Source organism: Mercenaria mercenaria, chromosome 7 (assembly GCF_021730395.1).
Source record: "Mercenaria mercenaria strain notata chromosome 7, MADL_Memer_1, whole genome shotgun sequence".
Lineage (NCBI taxonomy): Eukaryota > Metazoa > Mollusca > Bivalvia > Venerida > Veneridae > Mercenaria > Mercenaria mercenaria.
The window spans coordinates 593,021-620,573 of record NC_069367.1 but is presented as its reverse complement, the minus strand read 5'-3'; the positions used below and the strand labels follow the sequence as shown (position 1 = coordinate 620,573).

Below are 27,553 nucleotides of genomic sequence, written 5' to 3'. Positions count from 1 at the left end.
TATAGTGATTGCAAGATACGAAACCTTTTAACCCAAATTTATCATGTATTGTAGATCCCAGAGCCTAGAGGTCCAGTACTAAAGGCCAAAATTAAAATTATGTTTGTTTGTATCTACCCAGTTAAAATGCTACACATCAAAAGTTTTTATTGGTAAGAAATGCTGGTCAGTTATTTTTTTTGAGTTGTGATATGACAAGTGCTGCATATATTTCAAGTTAGCAAAATAATAAGAAAGAAATTTAAATTGTATTATTTCATTTCATCCTTTGTCTTACTTTTACAGCAATAAATATTATATGTAATGGTAAAGTATAATCCCCCCCCCCCCCCAAAAAAAAAAAAAGAATTGCCTACCTACCTACCCAACTTTAAAAGGTAGGGTCAAGAGACAGCAAACAAAGACTTTTAAATGTGACCTAAATGACAAAGTTGCCATAATAACGTGTTTTTTGGGGTTTTTTTTTTAAATATTTGTTTTAGAAATGTCTAACTTGGGATGGAGACATATTGAATATATGAAATTAAAACAGCAGTTTTTGCTATTCACTGTTATTCATACTGCTTTAGCAGTATTTAAAAGCAAATGTAACAATTTATGCATGAGCATGCTATAAGTGTAAAATACTAATTTTAGAAAAGTTAAGTTTATCATTTTAATTCTACAATCCCGAGAAAAATATTAATTTAACATCACGAAAAAAAATGACAACATTTTTTTCTAATCATCTGTTTTTAGCTCACCTGTCACATAAAGTGAGCTTTTGTGATCACCCTTCGTCCGTCGTCAGTCCATGCGTGCGTCCGTCAACAATTTCTTGTCTGCACGATAGTGGTTTCATTTATGATTTTATTTTAACCAAACTTGCACACAACTTGTATCACCATAAGATCACAGTTCCTTTCTTGAACTGGCTAGATCCCATTATGGGTTCCAGAGTTATGGCCCCTAAAAGGGCCAAAATTAGCTATTTTGACCTTGTATGCACAATAGCAGCTTTATTTATGATTTGATTTTTACCAAACTGGCACACAACTTGTATCACCATAAGATCTTGGTTCCTTTCTTGAACTGGCCAGATTCCATTATGGGATCCAGAGTTATGGCCCCTGAAAGGGCCAGATTTTGCTATTCTGACCTTGTCTGCACAATAGCAGCTTCATTTATGATTTTATTTTAACCAAACTTGCACACAACTTGTATTACCAGTACTTGTATTGTTATTAGTTGGACTGAGACAATCAGGGTAGATAACTATGGACTGATTTTATGTCCGATTACCTCCCTTTATTTCAAATTAAAATTGTTATATCTCCATAACTAATGAAGATACTGATCTAAAATTTCATTTATGTCAACAGATTTATTTGGCAGATCCTTCTTTTGTCCACTTACAATATTTTTTTTAATTACTTCCCTTTTACGTTACTATAAATAGCTTATTTTTAGTAACATTTTTTTTTTATTATTGAGACCAGTTTTCTGTGGTACAACATGGATGGTACCTCCAATTTTAGGTGTATCTTAACATATCTATACCTTGTAAGATTTTTTTTTCTTTTTTGTTAAATTTCTGCCCTTTGTTGTTCCTGTCCTTTGGACTTAGATATTTTTCTGAGGACCTTCTTGTCCTCAAGTGCAATGATAACAGGTGAGCGATATAGGGCCATCATGACCCTCTTGTTTTATTAACTCACCTAAACCACACTTTTCTTTAAACAAAATCTCGTCCTAAACAACCAGGCTAATTTCAATCCTTGGGTGAGGTGTTTGTTCTCCGTGATGTTTTTATAGCATTGTTTCTGTAGTCATCCATCCTACACCTCTATTTCATGTGGGGAAGTTGGCAGTTGTATACAGGGAACAGGTATGTACTGGTAGAGAATCCAGAAACACTGCATGGTAAGGTTAACTGCCCGCCGTTAAATAAATGAAATACAGATGAAAAATGGCATTAATCCAAAATAAACAAACAAACAAACAAAGAAGAAGTCGCTGACTTTGAATTACTTACCCCTTATCGTTGTGGGTTCGAGCATCACTCGGAGCGTTGAATTCTTAATGTGAGGAAGCCATCGAGCTGCCTTACGGAAGGTTGGTGGTTCCACCTAGGTGCCCGTTTGTGATTAAATAATGCATGGAAGGGCACTGGGTTCTTTCTCCACCATCAATTTGTTTGTTTGTTTTGCGTTTAACTCTGTTTTTTCAACAGTATTTCAGTCATGACATTTTGTAATGGCGGGCAGTTAACACAACCAGTACTCCTGGATTCTGTACCAGTACTAACCTGTAATTGCCAACTTTCCCACATGAATTATCAGAGGTGGAGTACGAAGGATTTCAGACACAATGTCTTTTATCAAATCGTCACTAAGAACATACGCCTCGCTGGGGGATCCAATTAATGAGTTAAATGAAGAAATAAATATTGAAATAACAGAAGATGAAATAATTAAAACCGTAAAAACGTTAAAAAACAACAAAAGTCCGGGAGTAGATAACATTCTATATGAACATATTAAAAGTACTTTAGATATAATGCTACCAATATATGTAAAATTATTCAATGTTATATTTGACTCGGGGATTATTCCAGAAAGCTGGACAGAAGGAAATATCATGCCGATATATAACAAGAGGACCATGATGGTCCTGAATCGCTCACCTCTTCCCACATGACCCAGTTTTGAGTATGACGTTGTTTTTTTCTATTATTTGACATAGTGACCTAGTTTTTGAGCTCATGTGACCCAGTTTTGAACTTGACCTAGATATTATCAAGATAAAAATTCTGACCAATTTTCATGAAGATCCATTGAAAAATATGGTCTCTAGAGAGGTCACAAGGTTTTTCTATTATTTGACCTATTGACCTAGTTTTCGAAGGTACGTGACCCTGTTCTGAACTTTACCTAGATATCATCAAGGTGAACATTCTCACTAATTTTCATGAAGATCTCATGAAAAATATGGCCTCTAGAGAGGTCACAAGGTTTTTCTATTTTTATACCTACTGGCTTAGTTTTTAATCCCACGTGATTCAGTTTCGAAACTGACCTAGATATCATCAGGATGAACATTCTGACCAATTTTCATGAAGATCCATTGACAAATATGGCCTCTAGAGAGGTCAAAAGATTTTAATAATTTTAGACCTACTGACCTAGTTTTTGACCGCAGTTGACCCAGTTTCAAACTTGACCTAGATATCATCAAGATGAACATTCAGACCAACTTTCATACAGATCCCATGAAAAGTATGGCCTCTAAAGAGGTCACAAGGTTTTTGTATTATTTGACCTACTGACCTAGTTTTTTAAGGCATGTGACCCATTTTCGAACTTGACCTAGATATCATCAAGGTGAACATTCCGACCAATTTTTATGGAGATCCATTCACAAGTATGGCCTCTAGAGAGGTCACAAGGTTTTCCTATTTTTAGACCTACTGACCTAGTTTTTGACCGCACATGATCCTGTTTCGAACTTGGCCTAGATATCATCAAGATGAACACTCAGACCAATTTTCATACAGATCCCATGAAAAATATGGCCTCTAGAGAGGTCACAAGGTTTTTCTATTATTTGACCTACTGACCTAGTTTTTGAAGGCACGTGACCCACTATCGAACTTGACCTAGATATCATCAAGGTGAACATTCTGACCAATTTTCATGAAGATCTCATGAAATATATGGCCTCTAGAGAGGTCAAAAGGTTTTTCTATTTTTAGACCTACTGACCTAGTTATTGACCGCACGTGACCAAGTTTCGAACTTGATCTAGATATCATCAAGATGAACATTCAGACCAACATTCATACAGATCCCATGAAAAATATGGCCTCTAGAGAGGTCACAAGGTTTTTCTATTATTTGACCTACTGACCTAGTTTTTGAAGGCACGTGACCCAGTTTCGAACTTGACCTAGATATCATCAAGATAAACGTTCTGACCAATTTTCATGAAGATCTTGTGAAATATATGGCCTCTAGAGAGGTCACAAGGTTTTTCTATTTTTAGACCTACTGACCTAGTTTTTGAAGGCACGTGACCCAGTTTCGAACTTGACCTAGATATCATCAAGGTGAACATTCTGACCAATTTTCATGAAGATCTTGTGAAATATATGGCCTCTAGAGAGGTCACAAGGTTTTTCTATTTTTAGACCTACTGACCTAGTTTTTGATGGCACGTGACCCAGTTTCGAACCTGTCCTAGATATCATCAAGATGAACATTCTGACCAACTTTCATAAAGATCCCATGAAAAATGTGACCTCTAGAGTGGTCACAAGCAAAAGTTTACGGACGCACGCACGGACGCACGAACGGACGGACGACGGACGACGGACACCGCGCGATCACAAAAGCTCACCTTGTCACTTTGTGACAGGTGAGCTAAAAATAAAGGAAATATTGAGGCACCGGAAAATTATAGGCCAATCACTCTTCTAAGTTGCTTTGGAAAATTATTTACCGCAATTATAAATAACCGACTTAATACTTTTGCAGAGGAAAGCGATTTAATAAGAAACTGTCAATCTGGTTTTAGAAAGGATCACTCTACAATTGATAACTTATTTATAATACACTGTCTTCTGGATATGTTAGGAGCACAAAAAAAGAAACTTTTCTGTGTTTTTATTGACTTTAAGCAAGCATTTGATACTGTATGGCGCCAGGGACTTTGGTCAAAATTACTTAAATATAACATATTTATTTATTTTGTTGGGTTTAACGTCGCACCGACACAATTTTAGGTCATATGGCGACTTTCCAGCTTTAATGGTGGAGGAAGACCCCAGGTGCCCCTCCGTGCACTATTTCATCACGAGCGGGCACCTGGGTAGAACCACCGACCTTCCGTAAGCCAGCTGGATGGCTTCCTCACGTGAAGAATTCTAACCCCAAATGAGGTTTCGAACCCACATCGATGAGGGGCAAATGGTTCGAAGTCAACGACTCTAACCACTCGGCCACGGAGGCCCCTAAATATAACATAAATGGGAAATGTTTTAACATCATTAAAAATATGTACCTAAATATAAAATCAAGGATAAAAACAAATATGGGTTGTTCACTTTTTTTCCCTTGTTTATCCGGTGTAAGGCAAGGAGAAAATCTTTCCCCTTTATTATTTGCAATTTATCTAAATGATCTTGAAAATTATTTAAGTACTGAAAATATTAATGGTATTAAATGTAATGTAAGTCTCAATGATATTGGAATGTACTTCAAATTATTTATTATATTGTATGCAGATGACACAGTGCTACTAAGCGAGACTAGTGAAGATCTGCAGAAAAGTCTCAATATATTTCATGAATATTGCCAACAATGGAAACTGGAAGTAAACATAGAAAAAACAAAAGTACTAATTTTTGGATCAAGGGCCAAAGTCTATGACAATTTCTTTAAGTATGATGGTAAAACAATAGAAACAACAACAGAATATAAATATCTTGGTCTACTGCTATCAAGAACAAAAAGTTTTGTCAAAACTAAAAAACAGATTGCAGAACAAGCAAATAAGGCAATGTTTTCATTAAGAAAAAAAACTAGAGCACTAAATTTATCCTATGATTTGCAAATTGATTTATTTAATAAAGTAATTAAACCAATCTTGTTATACGGATGTGAAATATGGGGATTTTCCAATAATAATGACATGGAAAAAATACAACTTAAATATCTAAAACTTATACTTAACTTAAAACGGTCAACACCATCACATATGGTTTATGGTGAATTAGGAGTCAAACCCCTCCAGCTAGATATTGATACCAGAATGGTTAGTTTTTGGAGTAAACTTACTGATTTTACAAGTAATAAATTATCAAATAATATGTATATAATTTTAAATGGACTCCAGGAACAAGGGAAATTAAGATCAAAATGGCTAATATATATTAAAAATATAATAATGAAAACGGATATGGAAATATATGGGAAAACCAAACCGAAATGAACAGAAAATGGTTTCCTCTGGCTTTTAAACAAAGGATTCATGATCAATATTTACAGGAATGGAACAATTTAATATCAAAAACAACTAGCAGTTATAACTACAAATTATTTAAAGGTAGTTTTGAAATGAACAAGTATTTTTACTCTCTTCCTAATTATTTATGTAAAGTTATTACAGCTTTTCGAACAAGAAATCATAGACTTCCTGTTGAAACAGGAAGATGGACTGGTGTACCACTAGCTGAAAGGAAATGTTCTCTTTGCAGACTTAATGAACTTGGAGATGAATTTCATTATTTGCTTTGTTGTAATTTTTTTAATGATAAAAGGAAGCAATTTGTTAAACAATATTATTACAGAAATCCAAATGTTATAAAATTCTCACAGCTGTTGAATACTGAAAACAAAAATGAATTAATTAGACTATGCAAATTTTTGGATATTATTATGAAAACTATAAGAATTAACCATTAACATTAAGCCAAATTTATATGTAACTTTTATTTTTATTAAATATATGATTATTATCTTTCTTCGTTTAAACTTGAATCGCTATTATGCTATGTTAGTATATATTAAAGTGCTAATACTTTATCAATTCTTTATTTAATTTCTTAGTCTGTGTTCATTTACAGCACTGTGCTACTACAACCATTATGTTGGTTTGTTTACCATTTATGCTAAAATTAAAACTATGCTAAGTTTGTTTACCATTTGTATGCTAGATTCATGATAACGATATGCTAGATTCATGATAATGCTGTAGATATGTTCATGCTAGAACCATTAGTGTTGTTGTTCTACTTTGTGTGTGATAACTGAATGTGTGTGTCTTTTATTTGATTGTTTTTAATATTAACCTAAACCTAGGATCATTATATGTTATCGCATTTATTCTATGACTGAAATGTTATTATGCTATTGCTATGTCTATTTACTGTATAAATGCTACAACCATTATCATGCTATATTTGAGCACCTAATTAATGCTAAAATCATTACTATGCCAAGTAATGATGTTGTAAGAACATTAAGGCCATTATTAAATACCATGTTTAATCTCTAATTGTTTATAATAGCACTTATATTTCATAAAGAGTTTAGTCTAACTCACTGCTATAAAAACAATAGTGAGTTATCATTGCTATTTACCATAATTTATATATAAAAATATATACTTCAGTTTACTGCTCTAGATGCATGAGCAATAAAGTACCGTAAACCATGTCACAACGCACAGGGTTTACAAATCTTTACGAAAATATGGCATAATATCAGTTTCTAGTATTTATACTGAAAATTATTTTAATTTCAGCTACGATATAAAGTCTAAGCAATGAGGGCACACAAATCATACCATCTATCATAAACAAATTGCAAGTAGCATAGAAATATTGCTCTTATTTTTCGTTTCGTTAAGAGCCGCTACATCTGCAGTCACAAAATATATCTGGTAGTACTCCCATACAATATGCTCTTAAATTATTTTTAAGAGCATATTGAAAATATGGCACTGTACTGCAAACAGTGTACCATTCAGGCATCACTTTCGGCAAATTTTACAATAAATTTGATGGTCTTTAAAAATAGTTAATACACATACCAGTACAGGGCTTAAATATATGGCTTAAACACAAATCTTCACCATCCAAGGTTATCTACTGGATGTAATTTTTACTACTGAAGGCCTTATTTTACTGAGTAGAGCTTCTTAATAATAAATATAAACTTAAAAAAAAAAATCTAAAATACTCACAAACTACAGTAGCTGCCACAACCATGATTCTTATATCCAAAGCCATACACTTTAAATCCATTTCAAGAATATATAGTAATAATATTATTTCACCGTGACAACTACACAGAATTTGTGGCACTTATCAAGAATCTTACTTCCGCTTTTTTCCTTACACATTTTGAAACAAATTTCTTCTACATGGCTTGTATCATAAAGTTCTTATTAAACAACGTAATTCTAGTAAAATTACTTTAATCATTTAACTTCTTATTTCCCCACGTGTAATTCCGTTATGAACAAAACGGTTATCCCGTTACGAATAAATGGTCAAGCAAGCACATGTGCCTACCATCAATTACACATTATCGATACGCTTTTCTGAATGACATAATCTGACCTATTTTTAACCTGTAACCCGTCTTAATTTGCTATAAATAGAACTTATAGATTCTGTAATTCGATAAAATTAATGTAGAGTGTGTGTGTTGCCCTCATTGATTTGCGTGACTATATGTAATGTTTTCTTTAATTACTTGTATTTGTCTCATGTTTTTGTATATATACAAATTGAGAATTTGTTGAATAAAACTTGAAACTTGAAACAAATTTGCTATATAGGTAACATATCCGCCGCTTAAAATATTCAAATTGTTTACAGATAAACTGTTTCAAATTTCTACAGCCAACATTACCACTAATTCAAGTATACAGTAGGCCGAAATTAAAACAAGATATTTTGTAAATCCGTATTAGCATATATCCCTTAGCGTCGATGAACCTTACCCTTGTCAATAATCTTTGTAAAAGATATTCTAGCCAAAATCAAAACTTTAAGCAATATGAAATGTCTCATTTTGTGGAAACAGTATGTTGATAAATTCTAGGACATTCCCGTTACACGTGTCAAATTTTCAAACTAAAAATATTCATTTTGACAAAACACTACGGAACATAGAAAAAAGTAATAAATCTTTACCTTTCCGAAATTGCTACCTTTTTCGCTGAGTATTACGTTGAGTGTTCATTTCCAGATGCAAATGATGTCCAAAAACTGAATATTCGTCTCAGAAGGGTTTGTCAAGTTTTCTTACGAGAATAAACAAATAATCAAAATACTTGTTATGCTGTCAAATATTCAACCTCGAGTGAAGAATATCAATTAACAATCACTTATATAGTGCACTGAAAACATGAGAAAATCGTGAATTGCAAGCAGAAAACGCGGTAAAATAACTACCGGGAACTGGAGACAAAATAGTTAGCAGACGATGAAAAACGTGAATAATTTTATATACAGACATGTACATGTACTGAAATAACTACCTGAACCACTGTAATAAAACTGACCGGTCACTTATACATGTATACCTATTCACACATGTACTAGCATTTAGGAGTGACCTGTCGCTTTTATTAATAGATTTGAAAGGTTACTGGAATAAACCACTTCAGTAAAGGGGTACCCTACTTTTTTATAACTTACTTTTATAATAGATATTTAAATGACTGTCCCCTTCGACAATAAGACGCATTGGTGCAGTGGTAAGCGTGATGGCTCTAGAATCTAACTTATGTGAGTTCGAATTCCGACGGAGATCAATTTTATTTTTTCATTTTATATATTTTTTTTTCATTTTATATTTTGCTAACATACGTTTTAAAATGATGATAATGTTAAACATGTATTTGAATCGCATTACTTGTATCCTTTTGCTATTTTCGAATATAAATATCTTCTTGATTGTGAATTATTCAGCATGGCTGACAAAGCTCTTAACAATTTGGTCACTCAATTAGCTGATGACACTGATTTGGAGGAAACTAACAGTTACACAAACAGCAAGTATGAAGATGCTCCATTTGACGCGTGTGTTTGAAATGTATTGAATATATTGAAATTTTACGAATGAAATAAAAAATGAAATTGAAATGATGAAATAAATTGTAATAAAAAACAACATGAAAATGTAAATAAAACAAATTCAATCATAAAACAAAACGAACAGTGTGGGATTCGAACCCACAGCCTCTTAATCGCAAAAGTTAAATCACTAACAAGATTCCACAATTGTATCAACTGAGCTACCGATGCAGTTTTAGTTTGTACATTATTTGAAATGTATTTATAGTTTTAAAAACGTCAAATATCTTTCAATCCCTTATTTAATAAATGGAACAGTCTGGAAAATACAAATCTAAAAATAAAAGCGACAGGTCACTCCTAATTGCTAATAATGCATCAATAACTTTACATTACGAACAGTATATAGATAAATCAAGTACAGGTTGTTTGCAAAAATATCGTTCTCTTTTTTATTTATTTATAGGGTTTTAATCTTAAAATGTTATTTTTTCCTTAAATAAACAGATTTTATCACTTTTTTCGACTGGAATTCATATATTTAAAACTTCCGTAAAGTGATGACATTATATTTTTACGGAAATTAAACATTTTATTTTTTCAAGAAAATATACCCTGGCCCACTTAAAATAAGAAAAACATCTTGATAGGAACAGATACAAATCAGTTTCTGCTGTAATAAATTAACTAATACATTGGTTTATCATTGACTCGAAACGATTTGGGTATTGTTCAAATACTTAATGAGAAATTTGCATTTAAAATATAGGCTAGAAGCATATGATAGTGTCCGAAGTCCTTTTTAAAAGTTGAGATTATGGAAAATTTGGATTATATTCGTAAAGGCCGTAAGCTTTGTCAATATATAAAGGCCGGATAAGGCAGAAAAATCTGCGTTCCCGACCTCGAGCTCCTGTGACATAATGCTGCAAAATGAGTCGGGAAAACGTACACCACTGACCAATAACTTGCCGAAACGAAATACAAGTTAGACGGACTATGGTCAAACATCCCACAAAGAAAATTCACAAATAATAGATCTACATGTATTGTGGTGAGCTCCTGTTAATTCAAATGTGAATATATATATATCTAGATTCTATACAAAAATGTCCTTAAATATATCGACAATGTAACGAGACAGTATTATGATTTCACATATTATCTTTAATTACAGTATTTTTCAAACGCGTAATCCAAGAAAAACCTGTATGTTACAAAATCGTCAGCTGCTTCAGCTCTTTTAGAATATAGCTTCTGTATACAAAACAAACACTACATGACACAACTTTTTCAAACGCTGAATTTCAATTATGTCATACAATATATGACGTCACTAAGTATCTCGAGCGCTATTTAAAGTGCATAGGCGGCACGATATGAGGGCTTTCTTACGCATAACTACCCCAATGACAATTAGGTATTTAGTAAATTTAGTATTTATTGAAGCTAACTGAGTCCTAAATTAAAGTTTGTAAAGTAAATTAGCTGTCGACTTTACCAATGTGACTACCTAGATAAAATTTAAGTCAAAGGTGGGGATGGTTTGGTTGCTTTAATTTAGAGCCCAGACCGAAATCTGAGACAAAGCAAAATGTTTCCTTTATTACATTTCGATATTGCTAATTTAAAAGAAACCGTGAAAAGGGGGATTTTTTCTGTCACCGACAAAAACAAACAACCTTGTTCCGGAAGGTGCGTTATATTTATCTATTCGAAATTTTGACTTCTTGTATAGAAGAATGTTAGTTAGACAACCAGAAATTATTAAGAACTGTCAAAGATCATCAAAGGATAAACGGCTCCTCACATTTAATTCATGTTTACACCGACTCACGCACTACAATTGGACAAATAAATGCCACATAGAAAGTTAAAAAATAATACAAAAAATGTTCTGTATGAAAAGTTGTTCTATCTCACAAAAAAATATTCTTTAAGAATTTCATCAGATTTTTCAAACGACGCGATTAGTCTTAAAATTAAAATTAGCGATTAAAAATTTAAAAGGATGTTTGATAAATAAAACGACAAATTAAATAAATATTTGTAATAATTATTTGCGTTGAACATCAATATGTAACTAAATCATTTTAAGTTCTAATCTATTTGTTACTTTATTTGTGTGAAGCGTATTCAAAGGTGAGATTTATCTGCCTTTAAATTAGAAAATTAAGTTTTGGATTGGGGCATTTGGAGTGTACATTGTATTTCAATGGACCGCCGTTAAGGAGACTCCTCGGTCATGTGATTGGGGCCGCTTACTTCGAATCACTCACCCATAAACGGCGTAGGTTCAAAACGTCCCTTAGGGGGTAGAATTCTTTCATGTTAGGAAGTCGTCGGACTGGCTTTCGGAAGGTCTGTAGATCAGATCCACTCTGGTTCTCGTCCGTGATGAAATAATGCCCGGTGGCGCACTTAGGGTCTTCTTCCGCCATCAAAAGCTGGAAAGTTGCCATCATGACCAAACTTTTGTAGGTGTGCCGTAAAACCCCGCGTAAAACACAACAAAATGTATTTCTGTTAAAAACATTTGGTCAACATACGTTCTGAAGCTCCACGAGCATCCGTATGATATATACAGTGAAAATCCATTTGGCATGTTATTATATCTCGGCGCATACATGACCGCACTGATATTCTGTGTTCATTTTGCATCAGTTACAAGTTAAGGAAAGTGGTAGTACCGTCATTTTTGTCAGAGTTTATTTTGACATGAAATGGGTAGATGTATTTAATAGGCTAGTTACACACAGTATGGTAACGTTTCCTGCATTTACGAGATCTCCGACTGGGTATCTATTTAGTTTGAATTGCCACAAATCAGTTTTAACAGAAACACTATTTTGTCGCTGTCGACACATTTTTTGGCGGAATTTTCAATGTAGCTATCTACCACAAGCCCCATTCCATCATATCCATTCTTTGCAATAGAACCATAAGTAAATAGTTCGTATATGTACTTTTTGGCGGGGAAAACACGCGTGTTTCATACCATCGAAAATGAAAGTAACTGACGCGCTTGAACATGCTATTTTTATCTTAAGCCGAAGCCAATATTCCCCTTCAAAAGGACATATTTTCATTTTGTCTATAGATCAACCATGCCTATCTAAAGCGCAAAAATGTTTTAACATGCCCGCCTTTCCGCTCTGGTTTCCGCTGAACGACAGAGCAAAAGAAATAAAGATGCGAGAATGGAATTGATAAAATAGATATTATGTTATTGTGAAGAATACATGCAATTATCAATTTGTTTAACGTAACCCCTTTTATAGGCCGTTGTCTCAAATTAAAATATATCGATACTATTAATTGCGTTGAGGTAGAATTTTTCACCTTAATCTAGGCATAGGAAATAGAAATCAATATAATTGCACCTTTACTAATCCTACCAGGTGTTCTGTATTACAAAAGTGCTTCTATTGTGACATTTTGATACAAGCAAAACTGTATTATCTGCACTATTAATTACTTACTGGTATTTCATTTTATTATTGGCTTGTTAAACTTTTTACCATAAGTAAGTTGACAAAATCATAGGAACCATGTTTTGAGGGGTAAATCAAACACATATGAATAAATCCTAAATGTTTTTGTTGTGCAAAAATGTATGATATTGTGTCTAAAACAGTTTTCATTTTCCACTCAGTTGTGTAATTGCAAGGGAAGTAAACTAATATATTATATCTCTGCTTATAGGTACTAGCCCAAGGCAAGAGTTGTCATTCTTTGTGGATCACAACTTTAAATTAAAAATTAAAACTTCTGTTATTGATATTAACAAAACTGTCATAAGCTTCACATATTTGGTTTTTTGAAGGACTTGGAAATAAATTTCTAGACTTTATTTAATGTATAACTATCATTGAAAATTTTAGGGTCTATCTACTTAATCGGACGGTCACTAAAATAGTGAGCACACAGGTAACAGAAATCATCAACATGTATTCGTGCTAACAACAGTAACACGTAATGATAATGAGTTAAATGGGTTGCGTGTATCTCTGCTGTCCCCACCAGCTGAAACAATGATACGTACGCACTTCACTTGACTTGTATTTTTTTACGTCAGTGCTAACGAATAAGTACAAACACATTTTCTGAAAAAAGCTGAAAACCTGAAAAGGAAATAGGTTTCTAAATTACTTTCTGGTACTTACGTGTAAATGTTTAGTTTTGCTCATCTCGGGGCTAGAGGGCTTGCACTTCCAATTCCGCCAATCAAACCGAACCTGCAACATTTTCGTTTATGTCGTGTTGGGCGACCTGTGGTTTTCCACTTTTTTATTTTAAAGAAATCGAGGTATTACCGCATTTCAAATGTATTAAGGTGTAGGATGTATAATTATTTCGTGCGTTACATGCCATGAATATACTTAACAGGGGCGTCGGAAGTGGGGCCGCAGGGGCCGCGGTCGAAGCCCCAATAATTTGTCCAAAAACGATTTTTTTGTAAATTCATAAGTTGGAGTCGCAGATCCACGGACCCAATATTTTGTATAGTATACTAAATTTTGCTTCCCGTTAAACAATACACGCTGTCCAGATAAGTGTGTTACAGTGGTGACGGTGACACGATCGGGGGTGTTAGTTGGAGTCATACACACGTGTCCGTGATTGGACTTAATTACGCATGGACAAATCAGCATGTTGTTTTTAATTGGCATGTCTTTAGTTAATGGTACGTTTAAGCTATATCCCGCCGCAAAGATCTAAGGTATTAACTTGTAAAATTCAGAAAAATAGTTATCATGGTTTTATTTTATGGAAAGGTTTAAGAGACTGAATAAGTCCAATTACACTTAGCTGATTTGAGAATGTTGAAAACTGTTGAGTGAACTTACTTGAGTTTTTTTAATGTAACATGAATGATTATTGTTCAATACATTAAATACAAAAAAAACATACATGCATTCTTTGTATTGCGTTACACATTATTAATTCTGATAAGAGTTTATTAAACATTATTAAGCATTATTTTGCTTATAGTCATGTAAATAGTATGAAAATACTGGAGACTTGAGCTGCGATTCAGTACCCCTAAAATGCACCAGAACTCGCCATTTATGATCCTGTTTTTTAAAAAATTTCAGGGGGAGGTCCCCCTTACGGGAGGGGGATACCCCCTCCCGTACCTACCACCCTCGCGGCCCCAATATCAAACACCTTCTCTCAGCGCCAGGTTATAGTGATTAGTACAGCCAGTCTACCTAACCCTCTGACCCTTGACATTCCGTGCAAAGCATAGTTGTAAATACATGTACACTACTGACTATTGCACAAATTAAAGACCTGCTCCAGTCCAACCTTTTAACCTTAAATTGTCACTGAAACAGCTCGAGTAATGGTTTCATTGTACACAATGGATTTAGAGGATTATAACGGTTTATATGACAATAACATCAAAGATGTGCAAAAGTGCTGATCATTATTTTTGTAGTTGGAAGTTGTCATCTTATTGCTCGTCTGTATGATTATCCGTCCGTCCTTCGTCTATATGTTTTATAATACGTCCCTCCGTCCGTTCGTCCGTCCATCAGCCAGTCTACTCATCTGCATTAGCAGAATTTAATTTTCGATGAAATTGACATTTATTTAAACAACTGAATTTTTAACTCTGCCATTAATTGTTGATGTTTCCCGAATGCCAACCCGCGTATTTTTTTAGATTTCAATTACTAAAAACATAATTGAGCCGCACCATAAGAAAACCAACATAGTGCGTTTGCGACCAGCATGGATCCAGACCAACCTGCGTATCGGCGCAGTCTGGTCATGATCCATACTGTTCGCTAATAGTTTCTCTAATTGCAATAGGCTTTGAAAGCGAACAGCATGGATCTTGACCAGACTGCAAACGCACTATGTTGGTTTTCTCATGGCGCATTTTCCGTTGTCATTTAAACAATGAGATTCAATAATGATAGGTTCTTCATGACATTTAATTTGACGGATTGTTTATATTTTTCAGTATGAATTAACCGATATCTAGGCTTGTGAAATGTAAATATATATTACTAGTAGTCGACGCGTGTTTCTGGGAGTGACTGATGAGCCCCGATTGGCTAGGTTTCGTAGACGCATATTTGATGGGTCTTTTTGCGTTTTCGTCGTCCTCAACAACATGTATTAAAAAAGAACATACTATATTTTTCCAAAATACCTTGCACAAATATGAACTTCCGCTTTAACATGACACTGTTATCTTACCTTCAAATTAATTAAATATTGTAAATTTATCATCTAAACTTACATTATGAGACTTTGAGAAACACTCAAGAGTCCCCAGGACCTCCCTCAACAGTCACTCACTCTTGGGAGTTGACTCGACTGTCACTCACCTTTATGAATACCAATGGAATCTTTCCAGAGTAAAGACGTGACCGTTAGGCAATTTATTTGAGTGTACTCAATGAGTGGTGTCGGAGTATTGTCTATGAATATAGCCCTAAGTTCTTTGCTTATTATGCCCCCGAAGGTGGACATATTAATTTCAATTTTAAATACTTAGTATGTTTTGGGAGTTATGTATACTTGTGTTTTTTCCTATAAAATGTTAAGGTTAGTAGTGGCTGTTTGTCAAGTTACCGTAAAGACGCGCCTCAAAATAACTGTATTCTTTTGTATTTCTATGATGGTAATTATACATTCTTTGCATGGAGAAAATGAGAAATAACAAGTATCTAGTTACAAATTGACAGTGACATGTATAAGGCCAAGACAATGTGTTTAATGTCTATATATATTATTAAATTAATGCAGATGTATGCACGGTACTTCATGTATTAGGTGAGTTTAGACCACACTTTGTTTTACAGTGTATTTATTTATTTATTTGGGTTTTACGGCGCACCAACACAGTATAGGTTATATGGCGTCAAACAGGACTACAAATTTTGGTTCCACATCTCATTTACATCGAAATAAAAACATGAGGTATGGAATTTTACAGTGTAAGATAAGATAATTATTATTCTATGTTTATAAAACTATACTGAGACGAGAATGACTGAATAAGTTTGCAGATGAAGCTGTGAAAACACAATAATTCAAGGAGAGCCTAAATTATCCCAGTATTATCAGAATGATTTGCACCAAGTTCACGTGGGAGGAAAAAGTAGGTCACTAGGTCGTGGTGGGTCTTTAGCACTTCAAGTAATTTCTTGAATACCGATGGTTAAAAATAAATACTATAGCCTACTTACTAACGGTTAATGCGCATGCGATAATGTTACACGCTGATAGCCACACGAGAACTACATGCAGATATAGACTTGTCATAGTGCACTACTGCGGGAAATATAAAGCAGTAGTATTGGACTGGGAAATTCATGGCATGATTAATTTTGATTGAGGTATTTTTTCTGCAATAAATTTTGGGAGATGAGTATACACTCCGGGAGAACTACGTTCCAACGTAAGTCATGTCTCAACGATATCATGTGACATATCTCAACGACTTCTGGTTACGGTATCGCTCAATATGACACGCCTTATGTTATTTTCATATATATCAATTACTTTTATTATATTTACTTATGTCTTGACTTGAACATGTATTCAGATTCTAAAAGTAATCGCATAAATTTATTAAAACATTTTAATTTTAAAAACAGTTTTAGCATTTTGCTATTTTCCAGAATAAAACAAATATACAACACTTTTTTAACAGCAACACTTACTGACAGTCAATGATCGATTAAAGGCAATGCCAGTTTTAATCTTAGAAATATATTACTGCAACTGCTTTATCATAAACGAACAATATTTATTAAATATCATGTCCCTCACTCTAACCGATGATGTTACTAACTCTATACGCGACAAAGGCAAGCGTTACTGACACTCATCGAAGTATTGCTGCTTAACACATTACTTATATTCGAGTAAAATATACCAGCAAGTCTGTGACTGAAAATCAGATTTTGTTCAGAGTATGTACTAGTATTTTTTTATCCGTTTCTTTTATTATCATTTGACGGTTTCCCCAAGATATCTTACATGTACTAGCAATATGTACGAGGTGGCGCGGAGTTGACTTATACTATTGCATGCGCACACCTTAATTATTATTAAGTCTGTAAAAAGTTTCTTTTGAAGCACATGACGCAACTAAGAAACCTGAAGTGAGCATGCAATCGTAGGTTATTAGATTTGTATCTAGGTATATGCACGTGTTCTGCAGCGGAAATTAGAAATATTGCGCGATTTTATGAAGAGTGAATGTTTATTTATCGATGCAAATCTAAAAAATCTTCTTATAATTAATACATTAGACTTACAAAGTCTGTTGAGATCAAGAAATCTGTAATAAAGTTTACTCTTTCTTCATACTGACATTGATATTTTCTCAGAAAACCATTTTCTCTCTAGGCTCATCTCAACAGAGGTAGAGTCAGAGGTAAGAGATATTGATTTTTTTTTCAGAAAGTGGTATCAGAGAGGATTGATTTTATGGCCAAGTGCTTTACATTTAATGACTCTAACGACTGATGCCAGTCTGTTAATACACGTGTATTATTCATTATATCAATGATAAAAAATGTCCTAGTTAAAGAACTTAAAAACGTGACGACATCCATGAAACTGACGTCACAATTGACGACACGCACCCGAAATGAAACTGAAACGTCAATATTTATAGGTTATTGACTTTGTATGTGGATATAATGCACTTGTTCTGCAGCAGTAATGTTGCGCGACTGCATAAAGCATAATTTAGGGTTGAAAAAAAACCATTTCATAAAGAATTACTACGAAATTAATATACGACTGGGTTGTGCTTTCTTGCCATAATGGCACGTCTAGTATTATAATCGCCCGAGGGCTTTATCCCGAGGACCATTATGAAACTAGGTGTGCCACTGCGGCTAAAAGGCACAACCAGCCGTTTATTGACCTTTTTATCATATACGTTCACTTCATATTTAACTTGGTGTTTTCATTTTATATATTTTCCAAACACTTAAAAGAATTATTTGTATTGCTTTTTAGGTTGAAACCACGAGGTGGTTGAGACCTATAATTACCGTATTCCAGAGCTTGCAAAAATATCAGACTAACCATTTTCACTGAAAGACAGATTAATCCGCTGTAAGGTTTTTGCCCGTTTTTTCGGGCTAATCGACATATATTCTTATTGATATAAACTGTTTTCTGAACATTGTTCTGCAGTCGGTTGATATTTTCATACATATGTAAATACAATAAGGTTAAAGAATGCGTCATTTCGCATTAAAATTATGTTTTTAAGTCTGTTGATCCATCGAGCATGGCTAAGTTGAAAAGCGAAGGTGTATTCCTTTAAAACACTTCAGAAAAAACCCAGACGTGACCGAAGCGCATGAAAATATGCCGTGAAAAAATAGTTCCAAACGTATGATAAAGATTTCTCTAGTTTAGCCTTAACACATAATGCACTCGTCAGTAATAAAACAGCATATGATCTGAATCATTTTTTCTAATTGCATATATAGGATATAGATCTGCATGCGATTCTTTCTACCTGTCCTGATTCGAATGACAAGGGAGAACACTGTGTAGGAGTAAGCTAAATGTTAAACTGCTTTATTTTATTAAAAATAGATTTGATTTCTGAATTACTTCCCTTTATTCTTATTTTATCCTTATTTTGGTACAGCTTTTATAATGACCGATTCCTATTATTTGTTATTTAACATTTTATTTTATCGTTTTAGTATCGTTGTACGATTTATGTAAAACTGAGTCAAAAAATTGTTTAAGATTTCCTTTTTATAAATAATTATAACTGTAGTATATTAAATACTATACTATTCCACTGTGGTACTTTACTATGACTTTTAACATTACATCAGTTCCGGAATTGTATTTTAAATGTTGTTGAATTGAAAATTGAACTTGGAAGTTGTCATTTTGATAAACGTTAATAAAACAGAGTAAAATCTACAGAGTTTTTAAAATAGATTATTAAGCAAAATAGAATCACAACAGTACATAACAAGAATTTATAGTCGGTTAAAAATCTCATCAGAGCTTATGTTACTTGTAATTGTCTTTCCGACTCAATTAATAAATCGTATCTTAGAATATCAAATGTGGGTGTTACCCTGATGTGAAGTTTCTCGATGTTGGCCTACATATGTGTCCCCGATAAATGAAACTGTTTGATTTATTTCAAGCAAAATTTAATCAAAGCATAGCAAGGGGGCATTTTCGTCTTCTCCCGACGATTTTCATGTGTATAGTTCTTTTTCTTGTCTCAAAACTGCATGGAAGTCGAAACAGCAGGATCTTGGGGTAGATACAGGTCTAGTTTCTAGCTTGGTGGACCCCACTGACTTCTACTGTTGTTTTAGCAGGGTCGGTCGTTTGTACAAACATTTTTAACAAGGTAGCGGAGTTTTAAAGACAACAACCAATGAATTAAAGAAGTACGGTTGCAACATTTTTAATGTTTTGGTGTCACGATTACTTAAGTCGTGACGTCAATACATTTTATTTCTAGGGTCGGCTAAACAAGAAGTTGATTTCGCAGAAATGTGTAGAATTATACAACCCTTACTCCAAGAATTGTGAAAGTTTGTGTATTATGTGATATCGTGTTAAATTGAAATTTGGTTTCTTTATACTACCCCCTCCCTCGACGGAGTGATGTAAGGCTGAGTAGGTGCTTTGCAGTATAATGACCCGGAAATATATAGTCATAACGGTATGTTTTCCATGTAGAAATTAATGAATTGATAGCTTATATGACTGATGTTGAGTGTTATACTATGGCAACGAGGATAACAAAGCCTAAATGTTAATTTATGAATCTGTTCTTTTTGCTGTCGTTGATTCTCTTTGATTATGGGATAGATAACTATTTTTTTATTTAGGAAATATTGCTTTGGAATTCGTAGTTGTCACAGACACGGTTGCTTATCCTTCCAAATTTTACTAGTGATGGACAATTGCCATTAGGAAGATCGTTCTTATGGCCAATACTAGCTATAGTATATATGCATCTGAAATCATATATGTATTTAGAATTTTAAATATATTTAGATTTAAATATGTATTTACAATAACAAGTGCAAGTGGAGCTAGAAAAAAAACGAAATTTATAATTTTTTATCGAAATTTTGATAAAAAAGCAACAGCAATCAGCCGACGCAAACTTTATTAGTCAAGGACCAAGACAACAACATACTCATATGCTATGACATTGTCCCTACACCCATACCCACTCTTGATCAGTTTTATATTGCTTCTACGGAGTTTTCAGCTTTTTTTTAAATGTTACTCGACCGAGTAACTGAGTATGCCACGCTACGCGCATGTTGGTCCTGGAGTAATGACATGACGGTATGATATTTATAAACGTTCCTTAGCCAGTTGTTATCTCCCTTTGCTAAAACTCCCCCATTTGCAGTGAAATAACCAGAGAGTTCTAGCTGTAAATTTTCGCCCATTTTGCGCTACTGCATTCAAAATAAGGTAAGTTTAATGTGTTATGTTTATATACAAATAATGCTTATTAATTTTTTTAATTGATTTTTATACATGGTGTGTTCTGACATACTTTAGCAGCGAAATTATACGTCTACTTTCGTTTTCGGTTCAGCATGACGTAGGATACAAAATGGCCGCCTAGATACGAATAAACACCTGGTTAGTTACATATAGCAAAGCAGTATAAAATACATAGCTCTTTGCATATAGTGATTGCAAGATACGAAACCTTTTACCCCATATTTATCATGTATTGTAAACCCTTAGCCTAGTGGCCCAGAAATAAATGATAAAGTTGCAATTATAATGTGTTTCTTTTCTTTTCCTTTTTTTATTGTAAAAATTTGATTTTAGAAATGTCTCACTTGGGATGGAGACATATTGAATATATGAAAGTTAAACAGCAGATTGTGTTAGTCACTGTTATTCATACTGCTTTAGCAGTAAAACCAAATGTAACAATTTATGCATGGGCATGCTATAAGTCTAAAATACTAATTTAAGAAAAGTAAAAGTTTTTCATTTTAATTCTTTAATCCCGAGAAAAGTTCCACTATGATAAAAACTTCCTTTACAGCAAACAAAGCGCTAATTACTATTAATAATTTATCGAAGTCGCGATCGTGCTTTTCAAGGGATGAAAGGTTTATAAATACTTCCCTTAATAGCTTGCATTATATCAGTATTTACATTCGCCCTATTCTTTTCCATTGAAAATTTTGTCGTTAATTTCGTATGAACAGCAAAAGGAAATGCAAGAAAATTACGTTAACCCAGCACAAGAGGAAACGGGCTGCTGTTTTGATGATGTCCGTATACAGTCAGGAAGAACGTTCCTTAGATGATGTTGCAGTTGTTCCATCTGGTGAACATAATGACCGGGAAGCTGATTTTAATGTTGAACATGTTGAATGCAACAAATTGTGTGAAATTTATAATATAACCTTGTTTAAAAATGGAAAGGAAATATAATTCTAAATATAAGAAATGAAACCTTTTTTCGGTGTTCATGTAAAATGAATGACAGAATAGAATTGGTAGTGCGATTTATGGATTTTCCATCCTATTCTGTTGTTCATTTTCGCATGAATACCTAGACAAATTTCATTTCTTAAATATATATATAACATAATGAAGAAACAGTTAATAAATTTTTTATCATCTCCTGTTTTTAGCTCACCTGTCACATAGTGACAAGGTGAGCTTTTGCGATCGCGCGGTGTCTGTCGTCCGTGCGTGCGTCCGTAAACTTTTGCTTGTGACCACTCTAGAGGTCACATTTTTTGTGGGATCTTTATGAAAGTTGGTCAGAATGTTCATCTTGATGATATCTAGGTCAGGTTCGAAACTGGGTTACGTGCCGTCAAAAACTAGTTCAGTAGGTCTAAAAATAGAAAAACCTTGTGACCTCTCTAGAGGCCATATATTTCAAAAGACCTTCATGAAAATTGGTCAGAATGTTCACCTTGATAATATCTAGGTCAAGTTTGAAACTGGGTCACGTGCCTTCAAAAACTAGGTCAGTAGATCAGATAATAGAAAAACCTTGTGACCTCTCTAAAGGCCATATTTTTCATGGGATCTGTATGAAAGTTAGTCTGAATGTTCATCTTGATGATATCTAGGTCAAATTTGAAACTGGGTCACGTGCAATCAAAAACTAGGTCAGTAGGTCTAAAAATAGAAAAACCTTGTGACCTCTCTAGAGGCCATATATTTCAGGAGATCTTCATGAAAATTGGTCAGAATGTTCACCTTGATGATATCTAGGTCAAGTTCGAAAGTGGGTCTCATGCCTTCAAAAACTAGGTCAGTAAGTCAAATAATAGAAATACCTTGTGACCTCTCTAGAGGTCATATTTTTCATGGGATCTGTATGAAAGTTGGTCAGAATGCTCATCTTGTTGATATCTAGATCAAGTTTGAAAGTGGGTCACGTGCCATCAAAAACTAGGTCAGTAGGTCAAATAATAGAAAAACCTTGTGAGTTCTCTAAAGGCCATATTTTTCATGGGATCTGTATGAAAATTGGTCTGAATGTTCATCTTGATGATATCTAGGTCAAGTTCGAAACAGGGCCATGTGCGGTCAAAAACTAGGTCAGTAGGTCTAAAAATAGAAAAACATTGTGACCTCTCTAGAGGTCATACTTGTGAATGGATCTCCATAAAAATTAGTCAGAATGTTCATCTTGATGATATCTAGGTCAAGTTCGAAAGTGGGTCACGTGCCTTCAAAAAGTAGGTCAGTAGGTCAAATAATGAAAAAACGTGAACTCTCTTATTAAAGGCCATATTTTTCATGGGATCTGTATGAAAGTTGGTCTGAATGTTTATCTTGATGATATATAGGTCAAGTTTGAAACTGGGTCAACTGCGATCAAAAACTAGGTCAGTAGGTCTTGAAATAGAAAAACCTTGTGACCTCTCTAGAGGCCATACCCTTGAATGGATCTTCATGAAAATTGGTCAGAATGTTCATCTTGATGATATCTAGGTCAGGTTTGAAACTGGGTCATGTGCTTTAAAAAACTAGGTCAGTAGGTCAAATAATAAAAAAACATTGTGACCTCTCTAGAGGCCATAGTTTTCATGGGATCTCCATAAAAATTGGTCTGAATGTTCATCTTGATGATATCTAGGTCAAATTTGAAACTGGGTCAACTGCAATCAAAAACTAGGTCAGTAGGTCTAAAATTAGAAAAATCTTTTGACCTCTCTAGAGGCCATATTTTTCAATGGATCTTCATGAAAATTGATCTGGATGTTCTCCTTGATGATATCTAGGTCAGTTTCGAAACTGGGTCACGTGCGGTCAAAAACTAGGCCAGTAGGTCTAAAATTAGAAAAACCTTGTGACCTCTCTAGAGGCCATATTTTTCATGAGATCTTCATGAAAATTAGTGAGAATGTTCAGCTTGATGATATCTAGCTAAAATTTAAAACAGGGTCACGTACCTATGAAAACTAGGTCAATAGGTCAAATAATAGAAAAACCTTGTGGCCTCTCTAGAGACCATATTTTTCAATGGATCTTCATGAAAATTGGTCAGAATTTTTATCTTGATAATATCTAGGTCAAGTTCAAAACTGGGTCACATGAGCTCAAAAACTAGGTCACTATCTCAAATAATAGAAAAAACGACGTCATACTCAAAACTGGGTCATGTGGGAAGAGGTGAGCGATTCAGGACCATCATTGTCCTCTTGTTTATAGTTGAATCAAGGTCTCCTCTCATATATACCTTATTCGGTATTCATACTGATTACCGGACCTCTTGACAGCCCTGAATTAGTTGTCTAGCTACTGCCATAAATAAAATAAAGGAAATTCACAATTTAACAAACATATGGCAACTGACACTGTTAACTAGCACTTTTTTGCTATTTTTACATCCGTATACAAGGTGTTTCTCCTAGCCAAAATCAGCTAATGTCGCAGGGTCAGATACCCACTTTATTTTTGTATCTGTCTCGTGTATAATTTATTTATTGTCCTATGTTGTCTCTGTTAATTATCTTTCATCCCACATTTTCGATATTCCTATACATTTCCAATACATTCATTCTTCAGACTGTCATTTTCATATTAACTATCCATGGTGACGGCCTCAAACATATTTGACTTTCCCGCACTCCGATGGCACTCAAGCGCACTCCAGTAGATAGAAATACATGGTGATTCACGTCATTTTCTTGTTCTGTCTTACAACAATTTTTTTAGTGCCGTTTTGTGTGCCGTTAATTTCATTCATTTTATAGCATTATTCATTTTTCTTCCATTTCATGTCATACAATTATGTATTGCGTTTGTTTGGAAATATCAAATTATGCACTTCAGTAAATAGAAATACATTGCTGTCCACACCATTTTCTTGTTTTGACTTACGACAACTTTATTTGTGCCGTTTTGCGTACCTTTACAGGCAATTGACCCACAAAGTACCCATCCAACCCAGGGCGTAAGAACCCAGACTACGACACTAACATTATTATGTTTTCCTTTTAGAAGGTCAAATTTCCCCTTATAATTTAAAGAGAATGTTCCGTAATATGCATAGTATCTATATGTATTTTATGAAAGTCAGTATTTATATAGTTTTAAACCCCAATTAACTCCATGTTGCCGCCGCACTGCTGTTATGGCCTCGTAATTAAGTACACTAATTGTGTATGCCAATTTCATCAGAACATTGGCATCAGTTCTTGCAAACTGGTACTGTACCTGCTATTATGAAAGTCAAATGAATTGGGTTTTCACCTTTTTAGCCCACCATCATCAGCCTTCAAATTTGGACCATATGCATAATTTTGTGTACCGAAACAAACTTTGAACTTTACATTAACCTAGTGACCTACTTGCACATTTTTGAAGGTACAGGCTTCAAATTTGGACCACATCCATAGTTTTTATTCCGAAATAAAATTTGACCTTGATTTTGACCTAGTGACCTACTTTTACATTTCTCAAGCTACAGCCTTCAAATTTGGACCACTTGCATAGTTTTGTGTACCAAAATGAACTTTGACCTTAAGATTGACCTAGTGCCTACTTTCAAATTTTTCTGTAGCTACAGGCTTCAAATTTAGACCACATGCATAGGATTGTGTACCTAAACAAACTTTGACCTTGACATTGACCTAGTGACCTACTTTCACATTTTTGAAGGTACAGGCTTCAAATGTGGACGACATATATAGATTTGTGTTCTGAAGTGAAATTTGACCTTGATTTTGACCTAGTGACCTACTTACACATTTCTCAAGCTACAGCCTTCAAATTTGGACCACTTGCATAGTTTTGTGTACCGAATTAAACTTTGACCTTAAGATTGACATAGTGACCTACTTTCAGATTTCTCAAGCTACAGCCTTCAAACTTGATGCACATGCATAGTTTTGTGTACAAAGAACTTTGTCCTTGAAATTGATCTATTGACCTACTTTCACATTTCTCAAGCTGCAGCATTCGAATTTGGACCACATGCACAGTGTTGTGTACGGAAATGAAATTTGACCTTGAGCTAGTCAATAAGTCTTGAAATTTGGAACACTTAAAAATGGCACATTGGTGGGCGCCAAGATCACTCAGTGATCTCTTGTTGGAATTTCTCATAATATATTGTCCCCTTCAGAAAGCCACAGGTTGTTTTCAAAAAGAAAAAAAAAATCACTGATAACCCCATATCAGCTGTTATAATTCATTGATTTTTGCTGGGTCAAAATTTTGCATATTTGAAAATTTCGGTATGTTCTCGAGGTTTATCACCCCTTGGATATGGTGCCTGCTTTTTAATTATGTCTTTTGGCAGTTCCTCTGATATGCAGGCTCCATAACCTCAGATCCCCTTTCTAAATTCCAGTTTGTTTAGTTCTGCTCATTGTTTTCTCGTTTAGGGCAAACCCATTATTTTAACTGGGGACCATACGCCGCTTTTCATGGAATTACACACTAGTGTAGCATTGAAGGTTCCATGTGCACCGCCGTATGAACACATCTGCGGATGTCTCTAAATTGTTTTTTGTACTTTCAGCATGTGTAAATGTTGAGTTCTGCTCAACCCGGGGCTAGAGGGCGTGGATGGTAGCATGCATTTCCACTACATCCATGAACAGGCTCAATCAAACCGAGCCTGCAACATTTTCGTTTTTGTTGTGTTGAGCGACCTGTGGAGTTTCCGCTTTTTCTATTTTAATATCTGCGAGAGTTTAAAAATGGTATCCTACTTGAATTTGAATTATACTAATGGTGAATATTTACGTGATGATTAATTTATCGCAGTATGTCGGGCAGGAGATGACAACTGTAAGCTGTAATAGCTTTCTGTCCAATTCCTTAACTAATGTTTTGTAAATGTTTCATGAATTACTGAAATAAAATATGTTTAAACTAGTATGTCGGGCCTAGCGAATATAGCAAAATTTAAACCCAAGAAAATTTCTGCTTTTACAGTACTTTTTCTGTGACAAGGTTTTTTTTCCCATTGATTTCACTTTAAATGTAAGACAACACCATTGAGATTATACTATCAATAATGATAATATGAGTTTTAAACATGTGGTAAACCTCGGTTTTGGCCGTGAAGTATTCTGATTTTTGTAAATATCTAAATAAATAGTTTTAGTTACCAAGTTCTTTTAACATACATTAAAGAATACATTATGACGGAGCTTTGCTGAAAATTTGGACCTTAACAAGCAAATATTGTTCGAGCTATTCCAAAAAAATATACCTAAAAAACTCCCGACTTCGAGAAAGTTTATCAACAGAAACCATTAAATGCTCTTAAAGTCATATTTTATATTTTCTGGTGCCATTTCTCATTATATATGTTGTAAATATATGCCTTTAGGTCTATGCAAAATTTAGGGACATGACATTCTGTAGTTTTAGAACAATTTTGGAAAATGCCCTTTTGTCTGCAATTTCTTTAGTCAATTCCTTAGGTGGCTAGAGCTGGCCAATTAGAAATATTTATTAAAAATATTTAAAGAAGTTTTTCAT

The 27,553-nt window shown here is 34.1% G+C and overlaps 1 protein-coding gene across 2 annotated transcripts in view; it reads left to right on the top strand.

Moving 5' to 3' along the window:
• Window positions 1-27,553, top strand: part of LOC123555178 (uncharacterized) — a 60,477-nt gene that overhangs the window by 2,049 nt on the left and 30,875 nt on the right. The window contains exon 1 of one of the 2 annotated variants that reach the window (XM_045345840.2): window positions 20,955-21,034. The exons of the other annotated variant lie outside the window; for it this stretch is intronic. The gene's annotated coding sequence lies outside the window, so the exon portion shown is untranslated. Of the gene's footprint in view, window positions 1-20,954; window positions 21,035-27,553 lie in introns of those variants that run through there. 2 annotated transcript variants of the gene reach the window in all.